The sequence below is a fragment of the Anomaloglossus baeobatrachus genome, chromosome 1, assembly GCF_048569485.1.
Source record: "Anomaloglossus baeobatrachus isolate aAnoBae1 chromosome 1, aAnoBae1.hap1, whole genome shotgun sequence".
In the NCBI taxonomy this organism is placed as follows: domain Eukaryota; kingdom Metazoa; phylum Chordata; class Amphibia; order Anura; family Aromobatidae; genus Anomaloglossus; species Anomaloglossus baeobatrachus.
The window spans coordinates 328,928,909-328,943,368 of record NC_134353.1 but is presented as its reverse complement, the minus strand read 5'-3'; positions in this window follow the sequence as shown (position 1 = coordinate 328,943,368).

Here is a 14,460-nt window from a genome sequence, read left to right as displayed (position 1 = left end):
TTTCCCAATGGCCCGGGTTTCCCTCGACTGGGGTACTGGGAGAGGGTGGAGGGACGTGGGGGTGTCCGAACATCTACCAGCCAATGTTTTATTGGGGACTGATCTGGGACGATTGGTTGCACAATTTATCCCTGATGACCCTCTCCAATCCAATAAGTCATGGGATACAAATGTTGTTGATAAGTCGTTTGATGCAAGCGCTGTTAAGTCATGTGACTCGAATGCGGATATCCAGAACATGATTACAAATGCTGTACATGGGAATAAAGTGGAGGTTAATACAGGGGAACTCAGCCATGCCACGCCGCAGGGTGACGTGGCTGAGGACGACCCCAAGGTAGTAAGTGTCTTTGCTGACAGAGATGGAGGCAGACATAAGAACCACGAGGAAAGTGGTCAAATGCAGCTGACCAGTGTCACAGCGGACAGTGATACAGCCGGTGGTAGCTGCCCCAGGATTTGCACTGCTCCTAAGGTACTATGGGATGAGGAGCAAGTAGCACCCAGAGCCGGTCAGGCTGATGGGGAAGAGTTGTTATCCCCCAGGGAGACAACCTTCATCAGTGCTGTCACCCGCAGTCAGAGTGCCCAGAACGCAAATGAAACCTTGCCTTCTGACACCTCTTCTCCCAGAGGGATAACGGAACTGGTTACGGAACCAGAGCGGGTCATAGAGGGTCCCGGTGAGGTTGGAACCTTAACGTCACTTTTGGCTGCCTCTAGCCAAGAGTTCCAAGTGGCTCTATAAACTGATGCCAGTCTAGAGACGTTAAGGGACCTCGCAGAGAAGCCCTCCTCCAAGACCGATAAGGAGAGGGTATTCTGGGACCAGGGGAGGTTGTACCGGGACACTGTTCCCTGTAACCCCCAACAGGAGTGGCTGAAGAAAAGACAGCTGGTGGTGCCTCACCGCTTTAGGAGTGAGTTGCTGCGGATTGCCCATGAGATCCCACTCGCCGGACACCTGGGGGTCAGCAAAACCAAGGCCCGGCTGTCTCACCACTTCTATTGGCCCAAAATGGGGACAAATGTTGCCAATTACTGCCGCTCCTGTATCACATGTCAAAGAGTGGGAAAGTCAGGGCCTGCTCCCAAAGCTCCCCTGATCTCTTTGCCGGTGATAGAGGAGCTTTCCAGGGGGTCGCTGTGGACATCGTCGGGCCTCTGGCCATCCCCAGCAGCTCTGGAAAACGTTTCATCCTTACTGTGGTAGACTATGCTGCCCGGTATCCAGAGGCAGTGGCTCTGTCCTCAGTTAGGGCCGATAAGGTGGCAGATGCCCTCCTGGCCATATTCTCCCAAGTAGGATTTCCCAGGGAGATGCTTACCGACCAGGGGATTCAGTTCATGTCTCGTCTAACGGAGGCTCTCTGTAAGAAAATGCAGGTGCAGCATCTGGTAACAAGCGCCTATCATCCACAGACCAACGATTTGTGTAAGCGATTTAATGGTACCCTTAAGCAGATGCTTAAGATGCTGGTTGAGTCACATGGAGGCGACTGGGAGCGGTATCTCTCACACCTGCTGTTTGCCTACAGCAAAGTACCATAGGCCTCAACGGGGTTTTCCCCCTTCAAGCTTCTGTATGGCAGATGAGTCCGGGGGCCTCTTGGTCTGGTAAGGGAATCCTGGGAAAAGGAACTGAACTTTCCAGAAGTGTCCGTGGTGGAGTATGTCATTCGGCTTGGTGACAAAATGCAGTCAATGACGCGGCTGATGCATAAGAATATGGTGCAAGCTCGGGCCAGCCAGAAGCTATGGTACGACCAACACGCTCGAGAGTGGGTGTAAGAAGTGGGTCAGAAGGTGTGGGTCCTAGTCCCAATGACCCAAAACAAGCTTCAGGCGGCCTGGGAGGGTCCATACCTTGTGCATCAGCACCTCAATGACGTAAACTACGTGGTTACCATCGACCATGCCAGGAAGAGGCAAAAGGTTTTTCATATCAACATGATGAAAGCTCATCATGACAGGGAAGCCTTTGCCCTTACTGTATATAGCCTTCCCGAGGAAGGAGAAAGTGAAGTCTTGGTGGACTTGCTCGCCTTGGCCCAGGTTGGAGGGTCTATCGAAGAGGCGTCATTCAACCCACAGCTATCCATGGACCAAAGGTCCCAGCTGCGGGAGGTATTCCAGCCCTACCTGATGACCTTCACGAATGTCCCAGGGAAGATATTCCTAGCCACCCACCAGGTGGACACAGGGAGTCACGAATGTCCCAGGGAAGATATTCCTAGCCACCCACCAGGTGGACACAAGGAGTCATTCCCCTGTCCATTCAACCCCAATACCGCGTCTCCCTAGAGGTACAAAAGGACATAAAAAGGGAGATCGATGAAATGCTAGTCCTGGGGGTGATCCAGAGGTCCAAAAGTGCATGGGCCTCGCCTGTAGTTTTGGTTCCAAAAAAGGATCGGACAACCCAGTTTTGTGTGGACTTCAGGAGGCTAAATGCAATCACAGCACTCGATGCGTACCCAATGCCATGCATTGATGAGCTACTGGATTGCTTAGCCAGTACCTGACAATCATGGACCTGAGTCGAGGGTACTGGCAGATTCCTATGTCCAAGGAAGTACAAGAAAGGTCCGCCTTCATCACCCCATTCGGGCTGTATGAATCCCTCGTCATGCCCTTTGGCATGAGAAATGCTCCTGCCACTTTCTAGCGATTGGTTGACCGGCTGCTTGAGGGACTAGGAGGGTTTGCAGTTGCTTACCTGGATGACATTGCCATCTTTAGTCCCACTTGGGAAGAACACCTGGGGCACCTGGAGCAGGTGCTCAGGCGGATCCAAAGCACTGGTCTGACTATAAAGCCAGGAAAGTGTCAGATCGGCATGACGGAGGTACAGTACCTCGGACACCGAGTGGGTGGCGGGACCCTGAAACCAGAGCCAGGGAAGGTTGATGCCATCACCTCCTGGCCTACCCCCAAGTCAAAGAAGCAGGTTATGTCCTTCTTGAGTACAGCAGAGTACTATAGGAAGTTCATTCCTAACTAACATTCCTAACTATAGTGCTCTTGCTAAGCCGTTGACGGACCTCACCAAAAAGAAGCTACCGCAAGTAGTCACCTGGACAGATGACTGTGAACGGTCCTTCAGAGCACTGAAAGCTGCCCTCGCCAGTTCCCCAATCCTACAAGCCCCAGACTTCACCCGACGGTTCATAGTTCAGACAGATGCCAGTGCATTTGGCCTGGGTGCAGTACTCAGCCAGGTAAATGGGGAGGGAGAAGAGCATCCGGTGGTGTTTCTCAGCCGCAAGCTCTTATCCCGGGAAGTGGCCTACGCCACTGTGGAGAAGGACTGCCTCGCTATAGTGTGGGCCCTGCGGAAACTGCAGCTCTACCTATATGGATGCAACTTCACCATAGTAACAGACCACAGCCCTCTCAGCTGGCTACACCGGGTGGCCGGCGACAATGGTAAGCTACTGCAGTGGAGCTTGACACTACAGCAGTATGATTTTACCATTCAACACAAGAAGGGTGTAGAGCATGGCAACGCTGACGGGCTGTCCCGGCAGGGGGATGCCAGTGAGGTAGGCTTAGGAGACGATCGGCAAATCAATCTCCCATGCTACCTTAAAAAGGGGGAGGTGTCATGTAAAACTCTTGATGGCTTTGCCATCAGCCACAGATCGTCATAACGATTATCTGATCGGCCTGAAAGCTTAGGTATTTATGACCTGGGGTGATGGTAGAGCTGCAGCCAAAAACATGCATAGAAAGACATCCCTTTGTTCTGTTGGAGGGGAAACTTCCAAAACAATTTTTAAGCACTACGTTAATGCTACAAAAATTAAAAGCATATTTCCAGAATCCCTGTGGAGTGCTGAACCCAGCGCACTGTCTAGTTCCACTGGAAGTCATTGGTAGCGCAACAAATGAGTATTGGCCAGTAAAATTATGCTAGATGCGTTGTGTTTGATATCTATGTAAATGAAAAATCGAGATATAAAATATACGCTAATATCTTTCACCTGTGTGGCCCAGGGGCAAAGATATGTGAAAAGCTAGAATTAAAGAACTTTGTGACAATCTCGGCACAGCCCACAAGAGACTGTAATGGTTATACCTTTTATTTTTATGTAACTGTCTATACTGTATTTGTGTTGTTCCCTTTTGTAAATTCTTGTATATTTTTTAAGCACTGCCTATTTTCGGATCAAATATATAAAATTTAATAGCTTCTTTCCTCATGCTTTATATATGAATCCAAAAACCCAAAGGGCCTTATGCTATCTGAACCGGGTCCCCAGCTATCCCGAAAAGCTGGGTGGTGGCAGCGTAATTATTATTGCATAGAATTATTGGTGTGCTATCATTAACGGTACCGAGGTATATATATTCCATTAGCAGGAATCGGTGATATGTACATTTACCCTTGCTGTGAGACCTCCAATATTTGGCATTATTAGCTCAGCAGCCTCATTTTATGCATTGTCCTGCAGTACCAAAAGTGGCCTGCCGACAAGGGGGGCGCTAGAGAGTAGTCGTGTTTGTGACAAATCAGCGAACAGCTGCGGGATATCTGAATGACCCCCCCGGCTGTTCGTGACACACACCTTCTGCTTTTTGATACTCCAATAGAATTGCTCTGAAATATGGCCAAACTGATGGCAAATGGGATCTTGGCAGCTTCACGCTTGATTTTCCTCAATTCATGGACAGTTATTTTGCGCCTTTTTTGCTCAACGCGCTTCTTGCGACCCTGTTGGCTATTTGCCATGAAACGCTTGATTGTTCTGTGATCACGCTTCAAAAGTTTGGAAATTTCAAGACTGCTGCATCCCTCTGCAAGACATCTCACAATTTTGGACTTTTCAGAGCCCGTCAAATCTCTCTTCTGACCCATTTTGCCAAAGAAATGGAAGTTGCCTAATAAGTATCCACCCCTTATATAGGGTGTTGATGTCATTACACCACACCCCTCCTCATTACAGAGATGCACATTACCTTATTTACTTAATTGGTAGTTGACTCTCAAGCCTATTCAGCTTGGAGTAGGACAACATGTATAAAAATTAAATTATATAGAGGATACAGGCTACTGGCTATATAATAAAATATAGGGTATGCTGGCTGTGTATTGCTAATTTTAAATGTGCTAGAGTAGAATAGGGAGAAATAGATCTATTGCTAGTGTCTTTCTGCAGTTATACAAACACAGCTCTGCTATATGCCTATAGACATACACAGCTCTACTAAATGCCCATAGACATACACAGCTCTACTAAATGCCCATAGACATACACGGCTCTGCTAAATGCCCATAGACATACATGGCTCTGCTACATGACCATAGACATACATGGCTGTGCTAAATGCCCATAGACATACATGGCTCTGCTACATGCCCATAGACATACATGGCTCTGCTACATGCCCATAGACATATATGGCTCAGTTACATGCAAATATAGACACACACAGCTCTACTACATGAACCTATAGACAAACACAGCTCTACTACATGCACATGCTGTATACACAAACACAGCTCTACTACATGCACCCTTACACAAACCGCTCTACTACATGCAACTACATGCAACTACATGCACATATACACAGAGCTCTATTACATGCACATGTACACAAACACAGCTCTACTACATGTACATATCTACACAGCTCTACTACATGCTCCTATAGACACATACAGCTCTGCTACATGCACACTACATGCTCCTATAGACACACACAGTTCTGCTACATGCACAGTCCACGCTCTTATAGTAAAACACAGCTCTGCTACATGCACACTACACGCTCCTATAGACACACAGAGTTCTGCTACATGCACACTACATGCTGATATACACACAGTTCTTCTACATGCACACTACACGCTCTTATAGACACAGACAGCTCTGCTACATGCACACATCATGCACCTAGACACATACACAGCTCTGCTACATGCACACAACATGCACCTAGACACACACACCTCTAATACATGCACCTATAGACACACACAGCTTTAGGTGTATGTAGTATACTGCAATAGCCAAACACAGCTCTGCTGCATGTAAACTACATGCACATATACACACACATAGCTCTACTACAGGCAGACTACATGCACATATACAAACACATGGCTCTGCTACATACATACTACATGCACATATACACACATATAGCTCTGCTACATGCAGACTACATGCACATATACAAACAGCTCTGCTACATGCAGAATACATGCACATATACACACACATAGCTCTGCTACACACAGAACACATGCACATATAGATACACATAGCTCTTCTGCACACAGAATGCATGCACATATACACACATATCTCTGCTGCACACAGAATACATGCACATATACACACAAAGCCCTAAAACAGACACATTTATTTCCACATGCACACTATACATTACCTCATCCTGCAGTTCCTGATTGGTGCAGAGCAGGAGAGGAGCCAGTGGGACCTGGATGGAGGTTGCAGCAGTTGAACAGCTACAGCAACTTTCAATTCACCTTTCTGGTCATGTGATCAGGCACATGATTAGTTAGATTACCTGAAAGGTCCTGAATTTACTCAGGCGGAAGGTCCTTTACATTCTCAGCTCCACAGCTTCCGTTCTGGTCCGATAAGTTTCCTGTCCTGCTCTGCACCGATTACATAGATCAGTGCAGAGCAGGAAGAGAAAGTGCAACTCTCTATGAGTGTCCCGGGGCCCCCTCATTGCCTGATGGCAACCACACCCCCTGAGGCCTAGTGAGCAGAGGAATGAAAGGGGAGGGGCCTGGGCTGTCAGTGGCCAGGCCCCCCCCTGTTGGCTTCTGCTCACCGGGCCCCGTACAGGAGTCATGGTTCTAATGCCGTGATGGCGGCACTCATCAGGGTGTGTTTTGCCACTCTGCACATCTTAGCACAGCGGTGCGCAGTAGTGACACTGAAACATAATTGTTACTCAACTGGTGAAGAGCTGAAATGGTCAAGTTCCTCAAAACATCACCCCTGGGAAATGGTCGAGTTTCTCAAAACATCGTCCCTAGGACAATGTTTTGAGGAACTCAACCATTGGACCTGTTCACCACATGAGTAACAATTATGTTTCATATGGCACATTGAAGCTTACCTGTACCTATATGGCCTTTAATCATTTTTTTTGTTTTTCACCTTTTTTTGGTTGGTGCACAGTTGGTGTAGTGTAGGGTGATTTAAGGATTAATAGGGTTTCCCGTCGGTGAATAGGGCACCACAACCCTAGGGCGTAATACCCTCCATTGCTAGGTAGGGATATACTCAGGGCCTATCAGGGTGAGGTTATTCCCTACCACTACGGTCTTTTCCCTACCTCACTTTCGTATTAAAGATTTATTTTTATTGGTCCTTTGACCTTATTTTAAATATAGTATTAAAGGTTATATTTTAATTTTTTTCCTGTCTGTTTGATGTATATAGACACAGTATGAGGACAGAGGGTGAGGCGTGATGTATATAGACATAATATGGGAAGCGAGGGTAAGGGGTGATGTATACAGACATAGTATGGGGAGAGGGTGAGGGAGGATTGTATACGGACATAGTATGGGGGACCAATTGGGGCAAAGTATATGTCACGCTCCCGGTGTCCCAGCAGCGCTCCTTACCTACTAAGCCGGTCTCACCATCCATATGGGGAGATAAGGTATGCACACCAGTGACTATGTAAGGGGAATACATGAAATAGCAGAAACTGCTGTGTGAATACTGACTTGAAAAATCCAATAGCTATATGTAAGAGTGAAAATGTGAAAAATGGAATCTGCATTACTGCCATGAACATATGAATCAAGAGAAATTTAGCTACTGAATTGATCAATGCAATAGAGCCCCAACACTACGCCAAAGTATTTCTCTACGTTGGGGTCCCTAGCTTGTGTGTGTCCTCTCATGCAGTTAAAAAACTTACCGTGTATGGGAAGCTGAGACCCAGGCTATTTATGCGTATGATATGGATTGGCAATAGGTGGGGTGCTTGGTCCAGTGGATCCACCTCTTGGGCCTACCAGTCCTCCCCGGCCCTCACAGCCCTCACAGTATGATCAGGCCATGGATCCAGACTTAGAATGGTGTTCCAAACGTTATTCGTTATTATGGATCCCGCTGGAGCACAGGCCATGGATCCTGCTGGAGCGCAGAAATCAGAGCTGGCTGAGCTGCGCCAGGAGCTGGCGCAACAGCGCGAAACCCTGAACCGGATGCTGAAATTCCTGGCGTCTGTGGACCACCGGTTTTATACGCTGCAGACTGCCACCTCGTCTCAGTCCACGCCGCAACCAGTCTCCAGGTCTGAACCAGGTTCCTCCGCGGCCTCGCAACTTCGCCTTGCTGCTCCGCCTCGCTATGCAGGGGATCCCAAATCCTGCCGAGGCTTCCTGAACCAGTGCTCCTTGCATTTCCAGTTGCTCCCGCACTTGTTCGCCTCAGACCAGGCCAAGGTGGCGTTCCTGATGTCACACCTGGAAGGTGAAGCCCTGGCCTGGATTAACCCCCTGTGGGAGAACGAGGACCCGATGATCACCGACATCCAGGAGTTCCTGCAAGCCTTCAGGGGCACCTTCGACGAACCCGGACGAACTACCGCAGTGACCTCTACGCTCCTCCGGCTACACCAAGGGACCCAAACAGTCGGCCAGTATGCCATACAGTTCCGCACGCTCGCTTCGGAGCTGGGCTGGAACAATGAGGCCTTAACGGCGGCCTTTTGGGACGGTCTCTCTGGACGCATCAAAGACGAACTCGCCGGCCGGGACGTTCCACGCACCTTGGACGCTTTGATTTCCTTGGCCACCCGGATTGACCTCCGCTTTCAGGAGCGTACCAAAGAGAGAGTCCGGGAGAAGCGACCACCTTGCCATGCCTGGCCCCCGCAGAGACCTACCGCTCCCTCGTCCCTGCCTTTCCGCGACTTATCGCTAGAACCCATGCAAGTAGACCGTCTAAGCAAAGCCAAGCAACGCCGTGCAGAACGGCTCGCCCGGGGCCTGTGCTTCTATTGCGGAGACGGTTCTCATATGCTACGAACTTGCCCTGAGAGACCAAGTAGACCCCAGGTCCAAGGGATGGTGGGGACTGCCACCCTTGCCACCGGAATCCCTTCAGTCCCAGTTAAAAAGACTGTCCGGGTGACGACAGAGGGGACCCGGTTTACGGCAGAGGCCCACATCGATTCCGGGGCAGCAGGCAACTTTATTCACCAGGCCACGGTAGACAAATACCAGGTCCCTGTCACCCCGCTGAAGAAGCCCCTCTGATTCGCCTCCGTAGATGGCAAACCGCTCTACGAGCCTGTCCGGTATACCACCGAGCTCGTGAACTTCCAGGTTGGCACTTCGCATACAGAGACCATCGCCTTCTATGTGATCCCGAGGATGGCTCCTGAGCTCCTGTTGGGCCTGCCCTGGCTGAAACTCCATGACTCAGTTATTAGTTGGCGCTCTGGCGTGATTACCCGCTGGAGTCTCTTGTGCCACGAAACCTGCTTGCAGCCTGTTCCTCAGCCCCTGGCACTTGACTCAGTCAAGCTGCAGGATCCTGAGGAAGAGACTACGCTATCCAGTCACGTTCCACTGCCCCAGGCATCCGAGACCTTGATTTCACCATCTTCTGGAGATGAGACTTTGATTTCACCGCCTTCTGGAGTTGAGACTTTGAGTCCAGCGGCTACTGAGGATGATACTATGACCGATACCCGGTCCGAGACGCCCAATCCGGTCGTCCACGATTCCAGTCCTGCTTCTGACTGTCCTTCCCTTTCCGTTGCCGCTTACTTGGGTTCTCCGATACGGGACATAGTGGCCATGAAAACGGTCCGGGGTAGGCAGTCCTTCCTGGTCGATTGGGTGGATTGCTGTCCTGAGGCCCGGTCCTGGTTGTCCCGGAAGTACGTTGCTGCCCCTCTTCAGCGCGCCTACATGTCCCGGCCGTGGGGAGGGGGGCTTCAAGGGGGGGGTACTGTCACGCTCCCGGTGTCCCAGCAGCGCTCCTTACCTACTAAGCCGGTCTCACCATCCAGGCACCGCTCCGTAACCACTGAGCCAGTCACACCTGCGTCACGCCACCGCTCTGTACCCACTGATCCAGCGTACCACCGCTCCTTCCTCACTGGTCCAGTCCATGTGTCCCCCTGTCACGCCTGCCATTCCCGCTCATGCTCCCCAGAGTCCTGTTCCTGGTCTCAGGAGTCTGATTCTGACTAATGTTCTGTATAGGATCGGGCCGCGCCCACTCACCTGGTCTTATAGCCCCAGCACTGCTGCAACAGGAAATGACCTGAGGCTGTGCTGAGTATATAAGACTGGCCTCTCCATGTGGGCGGCGCCTGATCATCGCTTGTGTTTCTATGCCTTGTCTTGTGAGCTAAGTGCTCAGGTCTTTGTTCCTGTTTCCTATTACTGCCTTAAAGTACGCTGTGACCTTAGTGACCTGGTCCTGTCTTTGCTTCCTGATACCTGCACCTGTTCCTGCCACGTTAGTGCTCCAGCTACCGTGTACCCTGCCCTCCAGGTGGGGTGCTTGGTCCAGTGGATCCACCTCTTGGGCCTACCAGTCCTCCCCGGCCCTCACAGTATACGGACACAGTATGGGAAGCAAATGGGAATGACATTTTGAGGACACAGAATCAAGAACGATGGGGCAAATTTGAGGACATGGTATGAGGTGCAAGTGGGCAAGATGGGTGCGGATACAGTATGGGGAACAAGGGGGAAATATATACCAAGACAGTATGGGGACTGAGGGGGACTAAATATGGAAGTAGTGAGAAGACAGTATGTGATAAGAAAAATGTGAGTGGCCACATAATAGAGACTGGGTAGTAGGGGGCGGTATGGAGCTGGCATGAGGGGACAGTGTGAGGCCATAGCAAGAACGTGGAGTGTGATGAGGGGGCACAATATAAAGACTGGACAGTATAAGGGGACACAGTCTGAGAGGGCTGAATATGGAAAGGAGAGGGCAGTGTGGAGGGCATGTATCATATGAGGGACAGTATGTGTCATATTTTCTGCAGAGAACACAGTGAGGGGCAAATATTTATTCTGGGGCTCAGTGTAGAGCAGATATTTTATATAGGAGTATTGTAATCATTCTATTTTTAAGGGTATAGTGCCAGAGTGTGCTGCAGAAGACTGGAGAGAATGGAAGTCTGCAGAGATGAGCTATGAATGTCAAAAGCCATCATGGTATCTGGACAAGGTGAAGAAAAGAAAGAAATGACTCCGATCAGAGACGTCATCTATAAGGTACCTACATGTAAATGTTTATTTGTGATACTGATTAATTCTCATCAGTACTGTGTTTCTTGTATGGTCCGCAGTCTGATGACTGATAACTCCCAAGTATCTCCTTACCATTTTTAAAGGGATGAGAGCATCTGAGAGCAGCATAATGTAGAGAGAGCGACCTTGATTCCAGCGATGTGTCACATACTGAGCGGTTTGCTGTGATTTTGATAAAATCAATGTTTTCTCTGCTGCAGATCTAGCAGTTATACAGAGCTCATAAATATGCTAGACTACCTGGCAGCATGCCAAGTTGTCCTGTAATGATAATCTGCTGCTGATTAAGCAGTGTTTTTACACTAAGCAGCCCAGTAAGTGACACATCACTGGAATCAGGATATCTGCCCCTATATTATGCTGCTCTCAGATTAGGTGGCAAAAACCTGGAGAAAAATTCCCTTTAAGGATATACTGGAAGTTGAAGGTTCATGCAGTACAAATGTATATGGGTCTGGCCTGACTCTACAATTGATGTACCATGTACTGCTTGTGGTTATGATTATGTATTCCTGCACTGATGAGGGTTGATGCTGTTTCTGCACTGATGGGGTTATATGGATGTGTTTCTGTACTGCTGGTGGTTCTGGTGATGAATTTCTGTACTGCTGGTGGTTGGGATGCTGTGTTTCTGTATTGATGGGGGTTCTAATTATGTATTTCTGTACCTCTGGTGGTTCTGTTGCTGTTATTAGTTATGATCCTGTACACAGGTAACAATTCATAAATTGCAAGATTACTTTAACATTGATGACCTATCTTTAGAATAGGTCATCAATGGCTGATCTGCCGAAGTCCGGCATCCCCACTGATCACCTGTTCTCCAGCAGGTGGCAGGAAATGCTTATTTCCGGATCTGCTCCATCTTCTGACAGTGTCCGTGGCCAGGTACTTCAGAGCCGCCTCATTGATTTGAATAGGAGGTGGATATGAAGTACCCGGCTGCGGCTAATATCAGAAGACGGAGCAGATACGAAACTGAGCACTTCCGGCGACCTGTATCTGCTGGCTCCTAGATCAGGCGATTGGCGGGGGTGCGGGGTGCCAGACCCTGACCGATCACACATTGATAATCTATCCTAATGATAGGCCATCAGTGGTGAAGTACTCCATTCATATGTGATTTTCATGCTTGCATGTGACAACTGCCTTTATTCCTATGTTTCTCATTGAACTTTAAAAGAATTATTAAGAGCATATTGTTATCACGTATGCAAATCACATGAGTGATTGGTCACATGACGTCCACCCAAATTTTTATTAATATTTGTCACGCTCCCCGGGCCCCGACGCTTTTTATTAATATTTGTCACGCTTCCCGGGCCCCGACGCCGTCCCTCACTCACTGCTCCGGTCCCCGGTCCTCCTGCCCACGACCACACAGCTCACACTTCCTCCTCTGCGCCCTCCACGCTCCCGGCGTTCCTCTGTGACACTCTGTCAGGCTCCCCTGCATCCTCGGCACCGCTTCCTGCTCTGACCTCCGGCACTTGGGCTTCGCGCATGCGCATTAGGGCGCGCGCGCGGTCATTGACCTCCTCTTAAAGGGCCAGCGCTCCAGAAACAGGATATTGCCTAAGTCAGGTATAGAGTATATTAGGATCTTCCCTCCATGGGGGCAGTGCCTGTTTGTCGAGTTTCTCTAAGCTAGAAGTCCAGGTCTCCTTGTGCCTTGCAGATATTAACTCTGTCTCCTCCATAGAGCCTATCCTGCTTCCGTAACCGGTTCCTGAATCCGGGATTGCCAAGAGGTTCTCCGGTGACTGTCGGCGGGAGTACCATCACCGTTACATCAGCCTGTGCCCGTCTCTGATCCCCAACTTCGTCCGGCAACCTCAACCGTCAAACCCAGCTAAACCCGGATCCCGCCTGAGGTTCCTATCCGGTACCGGTCCCCAGCAACTACCTCAACCGTCACGCCCAGCTTAACCCGGATCTCGCCTGAGGTCCCTTCCCGGCACCTGTACCGGTCTCCAGCAATTGCTGTCAGGAACTCTGTGGCGCCAGAGACTCTGTTCAAACCGTCTCCTGAAGGACACTGTTCTTGTCCTGCTAGTACTCTGGCTACCGTGCACTTAGGCCCTCTAGTGGGGTGATCGGACAGTCCCTGTATAGGGGTTAGCTCTAGGTTGCTTCACTGGGGGAGTCCGGTGCACGGCCCAGAGGATCCACCACCACCAGGACCTAACAATATTCTGTGAGTTGAGTGCTTTTGGCTCCATGCTTTTTCTTCTTGATTATGACGTCCACCCAAACCACTTGTTGGGGGGGGTACCAAACTGAATTCTTGCCCCGGATGCCTAGCGTAAAAGCCTAGATACACCTCTGGGTGGGAGACAGTATGGATGAGTTGGAGTGGAGGGGGGACAGTATGGATAAGTAGGAGCATAGAGGAGCAGTATGTATGACTGGGAGTGAAGGTGGACAGTGTGGATAATTGGGAGCCTGGGAAGACAGTATGGATAAGTGAGAGCATGGTGGGGACAGTGTGCATAAGTGGGAGCATAGGGGGAGGGTATGGCTATGTCCGCATGCTGCATCTTGGTGGTGACCACAAAACTGCACCCTGTGGTCAGAAAAAACGCAGCCTGTGGTCACAAAAATGCATCCAAAAACACATGAGTTTTCCATGCATTTTTGACAATACGTGTTTCTATTCAATGAGTGACTAATAGTGATGGGCGGACCAGACTGTAAAATCTGACCCCTGCAGGTCTATGGGGACCAGAATCCGGTGATTAAAAATGAGGATAGAAAGGGATAGGGGATGGGAACAAGCACACTGTTCTTACCGAGGTTCCAACTTGGCTGTCCACTAGAGATAAGCGAACTGGTCCCGGTTCGGCTCGAGGTCGGTTCGCCGAACGGAGGTCCCGTTCGAGTTCGGTTCGACGAACCGAACTCGAACCGCATAGGAATCAATGGCAGGCATTCACAAACACATAAAAACACATAGAAAACACCCTCAAAGGTGTCCAAAAGGTGACAAACAACTCACAACACAACACAAACACATGAGAAAGTGACAAGGACATATACTCATGTGAAAACAAAAGAGCAGGACAAGGAAAAAGAGGAGGAGACACAGATATAGGCATGGCACGCCCTTCTAAAATCATGTAAAACACCGCAAGGTGACTCCAAGCGGAGTCTTCCTTTTTTCCAAA